This window comes from Protopterus annectens, chromosome 13.part0 (assembly GCF_019279795.1).
Source record: "Protopterus annectens isolate FY-2018-M chromosome 13.part0, PAN1.0, whole genome shotgun sequence".
NCBI lineage: Eukaryota > Metazoa > Chordata > Ceratodontiformes > Protopteridae > Protopterus > Protopterus annectens.
The window spans coordinates 1327770089-1327785105 of NC_056747.1; the positions used below are offsets into that span (position 1 = coordinate 1327770089).

Here is a 15017-nt window from a genome sequence, read left to right on the forward strand (position 1 = left end):
GAATGCTTTCCCCAAAGAGAAGTTCTTCCTGAGGGGAAAATAGGGGACATAGTATTTTAGGTTCAGATTAATTTCCCAAAGGGGAAAGAATCTGAGAAAAATAATCCAAGTTATCAGATTCTGACTCATAGGAAGAAGCTTCTTCAGAAGGTGTATCTTTTTTCCTTTTAAAAGTTGTAGAAGGAGAAGAAGATGAAGAAATAAACCAAGGGGATTTAACAGCCATAACTGCTTTAAACAGTCTCTGAGAAAACTCCTGCCATTCTTGGTCAGGCTCTCTTGAAACAAGAGTGGTTGGAGTTGAAATATGCTTGGATTTCTGTTTCTTTTTTGGGGGGTATCCAAAAAAACTATATGGGAAGTATGTGACCCTGGAAGTACCTCCATCAGAGAAAAAAGGATGTTCTAACATACTAAACTCTGTGGAGCTCCATGTGTTCCTTGTGAAATCACTAACCTGGGTTCACCCTTCGAGGCCTTAATGGCTGTCTGAATGGTCAGATGGGATGTATCTGCAAGGCATTCCTCCAGTGGGGCTGTAGTAGAAGGAATAGGCCCAGAGGTTAGACTGTCTATGAGCTTCTCAACTACTTCAACAAGTATGTCCTACTCCAAGTGAAGGAAGACAAAGAAGTACTATCTTTTTTTCAGTTTCTTGATTTTTTTTTTCTTTTGTGTGGGAGCATCTGAAATCAGAGATTCTGTAGACATGGTGTCTCAAACAAGAACCTTAAGCCATTTATACTATAAGTAAAGATTTAGATGGTTCCTTGAGGTTTTTGGTACAAAATCCTGAAAAATGTTACAGTCTGTAACATTATGCTCAAGTCCTAAACAAAGATGACAATGTGAGTGCCTGTCTTTGAAGGAAATGTACCTCTCTTTGATGAAATTAACAAGATTTGTCAAACATAAAGCAGAAAAATAAGGATGGATCCCTAAAGGGGCACTTAGCTTTCACTCGCAGTGACAATCTGGATCCTTTTGAACGGCTGACAGACCAAGGAATCAACAATGTTTTGCTTTCCAGATCGCTGGCAAGAAAGGTCTGAAGATTTTGGTGCCTGTACATCCCTTATATACCAGTGTATAGCCCTCATGCCCAGCTCTAAGGTCGGATGTACCGTGTGTGAGGAAGGCGTGCCTAATCTTCGGCATACTGAATAGATGTAGTTTTCAAACAGAATAAATGCCATTTGTTAGTAATACTGCAACACTGATCTAGTGATGAATATCAGCTCAGAGATACTTGTACAACCTTAAAACAAGAGGTAAACCAGTTTGCTGACCTTGTGTAGTATCACGTAAAAATCTCTATCAGGCAGAATAAAGACTGCACAAAAGTATGAAAAATGAACAAAGCTGTGTGGAATATGATTTGAAAACAGGCAAAATAATTTGAGACTGGTACTGCAGAGAGTCGGAACATTCAGCCAAATACAGAAGTGTACATAAAGTGGTAGCTGTTTTGATTCAATGCAGAATATGAAACAAAATTTTCATTTGGAAAGATGTCACATAACTTTTCAAAGACAAGAAGTTAATTCAAAAATTAGACCCAGAGGATTTTTAATATGTTTCAATCTATGAAACTCAAAACATACATTTGGCAGAAACACTGAAAGTTTAAAAAAAGAATTTGTAGATGTTTGCAGATATACCCTGGGATACAGTGAAGAAAATACAAGCTTATGCCTAAGTAAGGAAACTCTTACACAAGGAATACATCAGAACTAGTAACCCTGGGTGTGAACTGAAGAAGGGAATTTGAAGAAGCCTTACCTTTGTGAACCTTGGTAATGCCTTAGGAAGATTTTGTTGGATTTTTTTGAAAATGGTGGTGGGATATGATTTGTTGATGGGGACTCATTTTTCTTCATTTTTTTCTCTTCGTACTTTCCGTGACCTCATTCAACTGGGATAAGAGGTATATAAAATACTTCTTAACAAAAGTCTCATGTAGACATAAAAAACTAAATGAAGCATACTTAAATACTCTCCATCTTAAACCACTCTTCTTTTTGTTTGCTGGCTTACAGTTATAACCAATGACTTTATTGAGGGTTTACTTGTTACCTGCTTTGATGCAAGAGTAAGACAACTGTTGAGTGACAGTGTCAGATTTATTAAAAGTGAGTTTCTGCAAATTTCAGTGTTGTCTGATTACAATAAAGAATTGGACCATGCTTTGAGAACTACCCTTTTAGGCATACATTCAGTTAACAGCAATAAAGTATACTTGGATATAAATCTAACAGTGTCACAGCAGGTGGTGTTGCCTCATAGCAAGAGGTTCTCTGGTTTGATTCTTGGCTGGGCTGCCTACTTTGTGGAGTCTGCATGTTCCCTCTATGTTTCCTCTGGGTGCTCCAGTTTCCTACCACATTCCAAAGACATACAGTAAGTAGATTTGACATTCTAATTGGCCACTGGTGTGTGTATGTGTGGTATGAAAGAACAACAGCAGCAGGGTTGGCCACATGGTGGTGTGAACTTTGCTTAAGATGATTGTCACTGCTGAAGTGACATCCAAACCCCGTATGCTAAAAAAGGGGAAAAAGAGGTTAAGGGGTTGTGGATGGATGGAAAGTATATTTAAATATATAAAAGAACACACTATGTTTTTCATGTTTGTTTGCTTACAAGAAAAGAACTTAGAAAAAATAGTTAAAATGTTGAAGCAAAAGCACATTTAGATTAAATATTTGATTACTAACAATTTTGCAACAAGGAGTACTGGAGTTTCTATTTTAGTTAAGCAATGGAGATATGCTCTAGACAGAAGAGGAATGAATGTCAGCAGGACTAAGACAGAATATATGTGTGTGAATGAGAGGGAGGATAGAGGAATGGTAAGGATGCAGGGAGTAGAGTTGGCAAAGGTGGATGAGTTTAAATACTTGGGATCAATAGTTCAGAGTAATGGTGAGTGTGGAAGAGAGGTGAAGAAGAGAGTACAGGCAGGATGGAGTGGGTGGAGAAGAGTGTCAGGAGTGATTTGTGACAGACGAGTACCAGTAACAGAGAAAGGGAAGGTCTACAAGAGGGTAGTGAGACCTGCTATGTTATATGGGTTGGAGACAGTGACATTTTACAAAAATGCAGGAGTTAGAGCTGGATGTGGCAAAGTTAAAGACGTTAAGTTTTGCAATGGGTGTGACGAGGGGGGACAGGATTAGGAATAAGTATATTAGAGGGTCAGCCCAGGTTGGAAGGTTTGGAGACAATGCCAGAGAGGCAAGATTACTCTGGTTTGGGCATGTGCTGAGGAGGGATGCTGAGTATATTGGGAAAATAATGCTAAGGATGAAGCTACCATGAAACAGGAAAAGAGGAAGGCCTAAGATAAGGTTTATGGATGTGGTGAGAGAGGACATGCAGGTGGTTGGTGTGACAGAGCAAGATGCAGAGGACAGGAAGAAACGGAAACAGATGATCTGCTGTGGCGACCCCTAATGGGAACAGCCGAAAGAAGATGATGAATAAGAAAATGTTCAGCTGCTTGTTAAATAAGGGCAGAAGAGAGAGAGAGAGAGATAGTGGTTTTATTTATAACACATAATAGGAGACTAGTGGTTTTATTTATAACACATAGGAGGAGACTAGTGGTTGGCTCATTAAGTCCTGGAATATTTTTCTGGATCACGTAGAGAAAGGGCTATAAGAATTGTACATTCCTTTGTCAGACTGGAAAGCGATTATCAATGGATGATGATAGAATGGTAAATCAGGTATACTACTTGGCTAAGCATTAGATCCTGGTTAAGCAGTCAATGAATAGGCAAGACTTGACCAACACTTGAAAGGTATTAATCCAAGTCAAAGGCTTTCCTTGCATGTTTTATTTTATTTATTTATTTATTTTTAATATTTGTTGACCGGGAAAGTCCGACTAGGTTCCACAGATCCTGTTTTCAGCAGAGGCCTGGGGAGATATGCTCCAGAAGCATGTCTTTAGAATGTATCTATGCATCTATGCATGTATCTCATGTTTGGGGAAAAACAAGTGGGACAGATTATTTTCTAAATGTATGAATATTATAATTTCTATAAAAAACATACTGGAAAATTCTTTGCTCACTAGTCGCAGGATATAGATATGGTAGACTATTTGAGATAATAGTAAATAAGATACTGGAAAGAAAACAGTAATCAGCCTGTCTCATTGAATAGTAAATGAGACTGTGAAGGCAGTGACTTTTGCAGATTTTGACACTTCTAGAATTATTACGGAAATTACAAAAGTTGTTAACCCAGAACAATTACTGGATGACAATTTGAATGCAGTGATTAGGAACTGTGACAGATATTTCCTGTAATGGTATGAATTAAAATACAATATTTCAGGAAGGAATGATTTTTATACTATAAAGTGGGTAAGACACTGCCTACTCATTGCAGGAAAAATAAACTTTATTCTCACTCTGAAAAATGAGGATGGATTAGAAATTAAACAACCAGAATAAATAGAAAAGGAGTATTGTAGCAGCCAAATCTACTGTTTTTAGAGTAGGGTCCCTTTAAACTTTGGATGATGTGGGTTAATTGTTTAAGTGGTTTTAATTAGATTTGCATATATAGATACTCCCTTTAAGTGCATTTTAGATTCTGATGAAGTCCATTTTCTTTTTGGACAAAAGTGCTCAATCATATTTTTAATAAAGTGTTATGTTTTTAAGTCTGTGGTGTTTCACCTGATTTGGCTCTGGTCGTGTATTGTATCGCTTCACCTTTTAATACTGAATTACAAATTAAACAGACAGAACTTGTGCATTACATAAAACAGCACTTTCAGGGAACAGTCAATGACCAGGTTCAGTACAATAATGATGAGATAACTGATTCATTTAAAAGAATCAAGCAAACTTATGTTTTTTTTTTTGATGCACAGATGACCCTAAAATAAATATTGGGGTACACTAAAAAAACGAAAAAATTTTAGAGCCACAGGACAAGACCAAATACCTGTGGAATATGTGCTTTTCAGAAGAAATATCACACATTTTTTGTTGCAGATACTGCAGGTTCTTTTTATTCCAGGGTGTCAGATTACCCCTTAAGGGGGTGCTTTAAATGTATTAACAAAAAAGGAGACTCTACTTATTACTGCAGAATAGATTCATTACTGAATAATGATTTTACTACTCCTTTCGGTGTTATAAATATGAAACTAGTAACCAAGCTAGATTTTGTCCTAAGAGACAAGTCTTTGCAAGCAAGAAAACATTTACAAGTGGTTTTGAAATATTTTCAAAAACAAGTGATGGATCAAATGGGGGGGGGGGTGTTAATACTGAATGAAGCATAGAGGGCATCTGATGTACCAAATATATTTTATGAATAGCAGAGCCGTGGCTGGCTTATCTAGTATCCAGAGTTGGTCCCTTAGCTGGTCCCTTATCTGATGCCCCAGTGCTGGACCCTTATCTGATGCCCCAGAGCTGGACCCTTATCTGACACCCCAAAGCTGGTCCCTTATCTGGTGCCCCTGAGCTGGCCCCTTATTTGGTGCCCCAGTGCTGGTCCCTTATCTGGTGCCCCAGTGCTGGTCCCTTATCTGATGCCCCAGAGCTGGACCCTTATCTGGTGCCCCAGAGCTGGTCCATTATCTGGTGCCCCAGATCTGATCCCTTATCTGGTGCCCCAGTGCTGGTCCCTTATCTGGTGCCCCAGTGCCGGTCTGTTATCTGGTGCCCCAGTATTGGTCCCTTATCTGGTGCCCCAGTATTGGGCCCTTATCTGGTGCCCCAGTGCTGGTCCCTTATCTGGTGCCCCAGTGCTGGTCCATTATCTGGTGCCCCAGTGCTGGTCCCTTATCTGGTATCCCAGTGTCGGTCTGTTATCTGGTGCCTCAGTGTTGGTCCCTTATCTGGTGCTCAAGTGTTAGTCCCTTATCTGGTGCCCCAGTGCTTGTCTCTCATCTGGTGCCCCAGTGCTGGTCCCTTATCTGGTGCCCCAGTGCTGGTCCCTTATCTGATGTCCCAGTTTCGGTCTGTTATCTGGTGCCCCAGTGCTGGTCCCTTATTTTATTTATTTTACATTTGTTGACCGGGCTAGTCTAACTGGATATATGTCCATTTTCAGTAGAGGCCCGGGGAGAAAAGCTCCAAGCATAAGTAGTGACAAAGATTACAATATACAGTAATAGTCAAAATAAATTACAGGACATTGTTACATTGAGGTTAACATAAGTTATATAGGTTAACACTAAGATCAAATACTGAGAGCAATAATTTGAGAGAGAGCAATCAAAAAAAGAAAAAAAATATTGAGTTGTAAAAATGTCTTGTATAAAATTTTTTTTTTTTTTTACAGGTATGTGACATAGAACACTGGAGTATAGTAGTGTAAGGAGAGCAAAAAGGGGACAGAGATAACAGTCAGGGTATTTCAGTCAGGGTTAGAGCAGGGACAAAGCCAGTGAGTTTTAAGATATTCTTTAAGATGCTTTTTAAAGAGATGAGTGGAAGCAAGAGATGTAAGTTCAGTAGGAAGCTGGTTCCAGCTTTTTCCTACTGTGTTGGCGAAATGTGAGTCCCCAGGTTTGTTGTTAGATTTAATAGTGGAGACTAGAATTTTGTTAGCTGAGCATAGTGTTGCAAGATTTTTATAAGGGGTAATCAGATTAGTGAGGATTGGGGTATTAGTAGGGAGTTAGAGGATCTTTTGTGTGATAACAAGTTGTTGACAAAGTAGTTGGTTCTGCAGTTCTAACCATCCCAGTTGTTTGAGGGTGTGACAGTGGTGAGTTCTGAAAGGGATGCCAGTGGCAAATCTGGTTATGTTATTATAACTAGTAGAAAGTTTGGTGAGGTTGTTTCTAGGTAGGTCGGTATATATCGCAGAAGCATAGAAAAGGGAAGAGATCAGGTGAGTCTGGGCAATAGTGATTCTGGCTGAAGGGGTAAGGAAGGGTTTGATTCTGTAAAGGGTGCCTAGTTTTTTGTTGACAGACTTTATAGTAGCATTAATATGGTCATCATAGCTAAGGCTGTTATCAATTGTTACTCCCAGTAGACGGGTTGTAGTGTCAGGGGATATGTTAGTTCCGTTGTTAGAGGTTACTGTGAAGTGTGGATGAGGTGACTTATGAGTAGGAGCAAAGAGCAATAATTTTGTTTTTTTAGGGTTTAAAAGGAGGCAGTGTTGCATAAACCAATTTTCAACACTGTTAAATACTGTTTGAGTGAGGGACTGGAGAGAGGTTATGGATTTGGCTGAACAAATTAAAGTTGAGTCATCTGCATATTGTATGCAGGTGGCTTGCATAATTTTGGTATATAGATCATTAATAAACAATGAAAAGAGAAGGGGTCCTAATATAGAGCCTTGTGGTACTCCAATGTCTACAGGGAGGGAAGTAGAAAGACTATTATCCCAAAGTACTGCTTGCTGTCTGTTTTCAAGATATGATTTAAACCAATGTAGTGCTTGTGTGTCGAGTGATTTGGCTTTTAGTATGTCAATAAGCATGTTATGATTCATCATATTGAAGGCTTTTGAGAGGTCAATAACAGTGCAGAGGAGAAAGTATTATTGTTACGATTTTTGTTTATGTAGTCAGAGTTACTCCATACCTTATCTGGTGCCCCAGTGCTGGTCCCTTACCTGGTGCCCCTGTGCTGATCCCTTATCTGGTGCCCCAGTGCCGGTCTGTTATCTGGTGCCTCAGTGTTGGTCCCTTATCTGGTGCCCCAGTGCTGGTCCCTTATGTGGTGCCCCAGTACTGGTCCCTTATGTGGTGCCCCAGTGGTGGTCTCTTATCTGGTGCCTCAGTGTTGGTCCCTTATCTGGCGCCCCAGTGCTTGTCCCTTATCCGGTGGCCCAGAGCTGGTCCCTTATCCGGTGCCCCAGTGCTTGCCCCTTTATCTGGTGCCCCAGAGCTGGTCCCTTATCTGGTGCCCCAGGGATTGTCCCTTATCTGGTGCCCCAGTGCTGGTCCCTTATCTTGTGCCCCAGTGCTTTTCCCTTATCTGGTAACCCAGTCCTGGTCCCTTATCTGGTGCCCCAGTACTTGTCCCTTATCTGGTGCCCCAGTGCTGGTCTGTTATCTGGTGCCCCAGTGCTGGGCCCTTATCTGCTACCCCAGTGCTTGTCCCTTATCTGGTGCCCCAGTGCTGGTCCCTTATCTGGTGCCCCAGTGCTGGTCCCTTATCTGGTGCCCCACTCCCTCAGCTCTTTATGATGAACAGCAGTAGTATAGCACTCCAGGCCAGATCCATTCCCGACTTCCACCTCCTTAGCTCTACACAAAAAAAAAAAACTTTCTTGTTTTAAAGAACTGTAGCAAGCCATTTGTTATATTTTGTAGCAAGGGGCTTGCTACCAATGACCACACATGAAATGCTAATCTACATTTCTATACTGGCATTCAGAAATGCTTATACAAAAACAAATGCAGGGGGACTGCATCTCCCAATTGATCGGCACCTCGTGATCATGCACTCTAACTCCTTGTACCCAGGGTGGCCTTGTCCTTTGTCTCACCCTAGTTATATCTTTGATGAACAGAATGTTAGAACAGCATTTCTTAAACAATATATGACAGTAATGCAGAATATGTACAGAAATGCATATGCAATGAAGTTAATGAATCAATAAAACAGGCATTTAAGCTGATTATTAGAAAATGGGTGTCCTCTCTATTATTGCAGGACCCTTTACTAGAAATTCAGAATCACAAATTGACTGAGTTCAAGATAGGTGCACAGAAATATTGTTTACATGCAGATGATTTATTGCTAATGTCCCCTGATTAAGTATGAGAAAATAATATCATTTGCGCATTTTTTGTAAAAACAGCTACCTTTACGGGTAATAGGCTTAATTATACAATGTCAGTAGATAATAATATGTATTAGACCCTACTGCTCCCAAAATTTAAATATCATGTTACCATAAAAGCATAAACCACATCTGAATGTTCAGGACTGGTTAGAAAAAGTGAAAAAGTTCCATTAAAACTGTCACTGAAATATTTGTATCTGTAAGGGTTAAATATTCTGATGAAAAATATGTGTGTGTGTGTGTGTGTGTGTGTGTGTGTGTGTGTGTGTGTGTGTGCAACTTGTACATATGTTATATTATATTACACACACACACACACACACACACACACACACACACACACACACACACACACACACACACACACACACATATATATATTTAACCTGTATTGAACTTTTATCTGGTGAACATCATCTCTGCCCAAGCACTTCAACTGGGTAGCTGAAGCAGGAAGAATTTTCACAAAAAAATTTATGGAGTGGTGGTTCCCCCTAGGTATACCTGACCTGTCATCCTGCAGATATTGAAAATAAGTGCAAAGACCCTTATAAAGTAGTTACACTCAATCAAAAATCTGAACATCTAATTAGCATATGGTTAAGGTGTTTACGTTGCAGACGCAAGGTACAGTATTTGATCCTTACCTTTGGTCTCCAGGTATGTGACAATTTGCAAACCATTGCCTAGTATTTACCTGTGAAATAACACATAACTCTTCCTGCTTCTAGAAGGAATGTAGGATTCAATACAACTCAAATGCATATTTAAAAACAAAAAGTGACAAAAATGATGGAAAAATATAAGCACGTTATCAAAGAGACAAAGTACAATCTGTAGACTTTAATGAACTGCATTGCAAAATTCTACTATACAAGATCATTTATAATTGCTTGTAAAAAAGGGAGGTATAAGATGTGTGTCCTCTTTCTTTAAACTATTGGTTTAACTAGTATGTTGGTCATGTAGTGCAGTTTTCTGTATACTAGGCATCTTCAAAAATCTAGTGTGATAAGGAGATTCAGCAAATTGTGTGAAAGGGTATACAGTCAAACCTGAAAATAAGGACATAGCTCAAAAAATATGTCTGTCATGTAAGGGGAAAAATCAGACCTAAAAATAAGGATGTTCTCTAGAACAGGAACAGTTGAGAAGTCTGCCCATGCAAAACTAAGGGTAACTGCAATGCAAATGTAACCAAAGGTAGGCTTGGCAGCTACTAATCTGCAACATTACCTAATAAGCAATTTATTTATTTTATTTTACATTTGTTGACCAGGAGTGTGTGACTGAGCTAAAGCCCCTTTTCAGTGGAGGCCCGGGGAGAAAAGCTCCAGAACATGCAAAAATTACTAGAGTGATATTCAATAGGTTACAAATCACAGACGGTAGTTGCCAGAATTATGCAATACTATAAACAAAAGCATAATAACAATTAACGCATAAGAAACAAAATGTTGAAGTTTTAAAAAGTTAGCTAATCTAAAGTTCAATAAGCAGGATAAAGGAATAGTTTTGAAAGCGGCATAGAAGGAAAGGGAATGTAGTAGATAAACAGGGCTAGTTTGGTTGGTTCTGGTCAGGGAGGGTGCATGCAGTGGCACCCCCAGTGTTTTTGAAGTAGTCTTTGGTGGCTTAAATTGTTTGGGGTGTGCAAGGTTCCTAATTTCAAGTGGATGTTTGTTCCATGCAATAGAGGGGTGGTAGCTGTATAAGTTGCACCCTGTCTTAGATTTGAGTTTATAATTAGTTAATAGGTCTTGGTTTGCACTTCGGAGTTGTCTAATAGGGGAGTAGAGGGAGATGAGGGATGATAGTGCTGGGCAGAAAGCAGGCTGCTTTAGAATGGTGTGTATGATTTGGAGCTGAGATTGGAGAAACAGATGTGGAAATTCGAGCCAGTTCAGGTATTTTAGGGACAGACAGTGGTGAGATCTATATGTTTGTTGAGCTGCAAATCTGGCTATCTTCTGATAGGTCGATTCTAGTTTGGTAAGTAGGGAGGAGTTCAGATTTGTAAATGTTTGGGAACAGTAGGTTAAGCAAGCTAGTGGGTAGGCATGAGAGAAAGTAACCTTAGCTTCAGGGGTGAGGAATTTGTTATTTCTGTACATTAGTCCTGGTTTCTGGTGGGTTTTTCCAATACAATTGTTAACGTGTATATCAAATTTGAGTTGATCATCAATGGTAATGCCAAGTAGTTTTGTGCTAGACTCAACTTATATAGGGGTACTGTGTAGGGACATTATGGAGAAGGAAGACTTGATGTGGTTAACAGATTTAGGAAGAAAGAGTAGCAATTTTGTTTTTTTGGGGTTGAGAATTAGTTGTTTATTTGTAAGCCATGTCTCTACAGAGTTAAAGGATGTCTGGGTAGTAGTTAGGAGTTCAGAGGGTGAGTTAGCAATAGTGATGACTGTAGAGTCATCTGCATATTGGACAATGACAGACTGAGGACAAGAGGAGTGAAGTGAATTGGTGAAAATATTAAAAAGTAGAGGTCCAAGTATGGATCCTTGGGGGACACCTGTTCTTACTGCAAGGGGGGTAGATAGTGTTGAGTCCCATCTCACTCGCTCCTACTGCCTATCAGTGAGATAGCTAGAGAACCATGACATAGTGCTGGGGAGAAGTTAAGGTCTGTGAGTTTGTTATGTAGCAGAGAGTGAGACACAGTATCAAAAGCCTTTGATAGGTCAAGGAGAGAGGAGAGAGGATAGCAATAGGTCTGAAATTAGAGATTTCTGTGGAGTTACCTCCTTTGTGTATAGGGAGAGTGTAAAATTGTTTCTAGATAGATGGAACTTTAGATTCAGAGATGGAGCGCTTTATTAGGATAGATAGGTATGGCAAGGGAGTTTGCAGCAGTTTGGAGAACATATGAAGGGATATTGTTTGCAGATACTGAGCATGGTTTGAGCTTAGAAAGTAGAGTTTTGATGTAGTTAGTGGGAACAGGTTTGAAAGTAAAGGAGTTTTTTGTTTTAGTAGTTGGGGGAGGTATGGGGAGGTTAGAAGTGTTACTGTTAAGAATGACGTTGTCCTGTTCGATTCTCAGCTAGAACGTCTTCTGTGTGGAGACATGCATGAATGGGAATACCTTCGTTGAAGGTTGTGCGTCAGGGCCGGCAACTCGGCACATAAAAATCTACTGCCAATCATTAGCGGACCGGAGTTCCGCTGTGGCAACCCCTAAAAGCCGAAAGACGCAACTGTTAAGAATAGTTGGGGTTAAATAGTTTGGAAATGGATTCAATGAAAGGTGTTGAATGTGTTGGCAGTTTCTTCAGGTGACTTGTCAGGACATGGGTTTGGTGAGGTTGGGTTGCCAGGATGTAGTATCTGGTTTATAGCACTCCAGAATTTCTTTGGACCAGATTTTAATGTTGTTGGGGGATTATAATAGAAATCTTTTTTGTCTTTGTTGATGAGTTTTTTGTTTGATTTCTAAGTTCTTTGTACTTTTGCAAGTCAGACTGAAGTTTGGAATGTACCCATATTTTCCGAGCCCTATCTCAGGTTTTCATAAGGGTATGAGTGTGTACTTATGTTTACACCAACAAAATTTCACACGTAGCTGCAACATTAAAAGTAAATGTCCTATCAAAGTCTGGATGATAGAACTGTCCTGTTGGATTTATGTATTCACAAAAGTTGCACCTATTACAGGGACTAGTATCCATCACAAACTCAGTATTTTCACTGAGTATTCCTACCCACTGAAGGTAGGTACACTCGAAACATTTTCTGAGAGATTTATATGCTTTCTTTAGGCACCAAGACATCATGGTTGACCTCATTCTGGTCACTTTAGATGTTCAGTCATTATTTATGAAAATACCTAATGCAAGTGGAATAACTATGCTACAATACTTGGTTAAGCACAGTAAGTATGACATTAAGTATATAGATTTATTATGCCTCCTTATGGTAATTATGCTACAACAATACTTGGTTAAGCACAGTAAGTATGACATTAAGTATATAGATTTATTATGCCTCCTTATGGTAACTATGCTACAACAATACTTGGTTAAGTACAGTAAGTATGACATTAAGTATATAGATTTCTTATCCCTCCTTATGGTAACTATGATACAACAATACTTGGTTAAGCACAGTAAGTATGACATTAAGTATATAGATTTATTATGCCTCCTTATGGTAACTATGCTACAACAATACTTGGTTAAGTACAGTAAGTATGACATTAAGTATATAGATTTATTATGCCTCCTTATGGTAACTATGATACAACAATACTTGGTTAAGCACAGTAAGTATGACATTAAGTATATAGATTTATTATGCCTCCTTACGGAGACAGTTTTGGAAAACAATATATTCATGTTTGAGAAGGACATCTATTTACAAGTGGATACAAACAGCTATGCCTACCTGGTAATGGCCACTTGGGAGCATGGGGCCATAATGGAGGGCCATACAGGGAACAAATATGCTTCTATCGATGGTTTGCAGATTACCTTTTTTAATATGGACAGGCACAGAAAAAGAGTTGGAGGCTTTCAATTTCTACATTAATGGTGTTACATCCTTTCTGAACTTTACCATGGAATATTCGTATGAGCAAATACCTTATTTGGACATAAGTGTGTCCAAGCCTTGAACAGGAGATGTTATCATCAAAGTGCATAGGAAAACTTGTCACAGAAATAATCTACTACACCAAAGTAGCATGCGTCCCCCACATGTATTTGATAATATAGTAAGGGACACGCTATTAGAATTTCCAGGTTATGTAAAAAGGATGAGGTTTTTGTGACAGAAATAGAAGAATTGCAGCATAGATTTTTAAACAGGGGATGGAGCACACATAAAGTTAGGTGTATTATTCAGGAGGTAAAGAAAAAGGAACAGAGAAGGCACAACCCTACTTCCCTGATGTAATTGATAGGATGGAAGCTCAAATGCGGGGTAACAATAAGCATAATATAGTGAGATTACTTGTTTATTTTTAAGTAATGCTAAAATTGCCACTAATATATATATATATATATATATATATATATATATATATATATATATATATAAGTTTTGGCCTATCCTAGCAGCTGATGAAAAGATACTAGGCATTGTTGGTAATAATCCGAGTTTTACATATAAAAATATGAAATCCCTGAAAAGAAGGTTATGCTATTCAGTGGGTAGGAATACTCAGTGAAATACTGAGTTTGGGATGGGTACTAGTCCCTGTAATAGGTGCAACTTTTGTGAATACATAAATCCAACAGGACAGTTCTATAATCCAGACTTTGATAGGACATTTACATTCAATGTTGCAGCTACGTGTGACACTACAAATGTGGTCTATTTAGCCCACTGCATAAGCTGTGGCTCATTCTATGTGGGCAAAAATGATCGGAGACTATGTGATAGGATAAGGGAACATATATATAATATTAATACCAGAACCACAACTAATGCAGCTAAACATGTCATTCATAAAGGGGACACACACAAATTTCACTTCCTAGTTAATGAAAAAACTAGATTGGATGGGAGACGTGGAGATGTTAAAAATAAGACAGAAACAAATGAAACCCGCTGGATTATTAAATTAAGATCTGACAGTGGCAGTGGTTTGAATGACAAAGTCCCCATCAAACCCATACTGAAAGCTAGACCGCTGTGTAGATAACATAGTTTTAATACGATGTTAAACAATGTGTGTATATTGGTGGGGTAGCAAGTCAACACAAGTTTTTATTTCTTATTTTTTATAGGTTGTTTATATGTAATTTGCATATTGTACAGATATATATATATATATATATATATATATATATATATATATATATACTAAATAGGTAGTGTGGTTATAGCTACATATTTTATTATACAGTCTTGAATGCAACTAGTTTTAGTAAATGTATTTAGTACTAGCTGTTTTTGCAGTAGCAATGATGTTGTTTCTTTAAATGTGTAACAAGCAATCAGGAAGGTAGTGCAATTCAATGTTAAGCTCTGTATTTAAGGGATGAAGGGGCTTGACTAATAGTATCGTCTGAAGAAGCAGTCTTTGTAACCGTGAAAGCGCTCACGTTTGGATTCCATTAAAGTTTTATTTTTATAACTGCTGGCCATCATTTTATTCTGCTTCATTTTCTGCTTTTCCTGTTGGTTGTTCTGTGGAGCAGGCTATTTATCTGGTATATCATTGTGCTGTTGTGCTGAGGACTTAATATTGCAATAACTACCATTATTTTTTT

At 38.7% G+C, this 15017-nt stretch overlaps 1 protein-coding gene across 2 annotated transcripts in view; it reads right to left on the minus strand.

Moving 5' to 3' along the window:
• The window catches only part of LOC122788282, a 683625-nt gene that overhangs the window by 47793 nt on the left and 620815 nt on the right, over nt 1-15017 (minus strand). Inside the window, exon 6 of one of the 2 annotated variants that reach the window (XR_006362627.1) lies at nt 1783-1915. The exons of the other annotated variant lie outside the window; for it this stretch is intronic. The gene's annotated coding sequence lies outside the window, so the exon portion shown is untranslated. The remainder of the gene's footprint in view (nt 1-1782; nt 1916-15017) is intronic. 2 annotated transcript variants of the gene reach the window in all.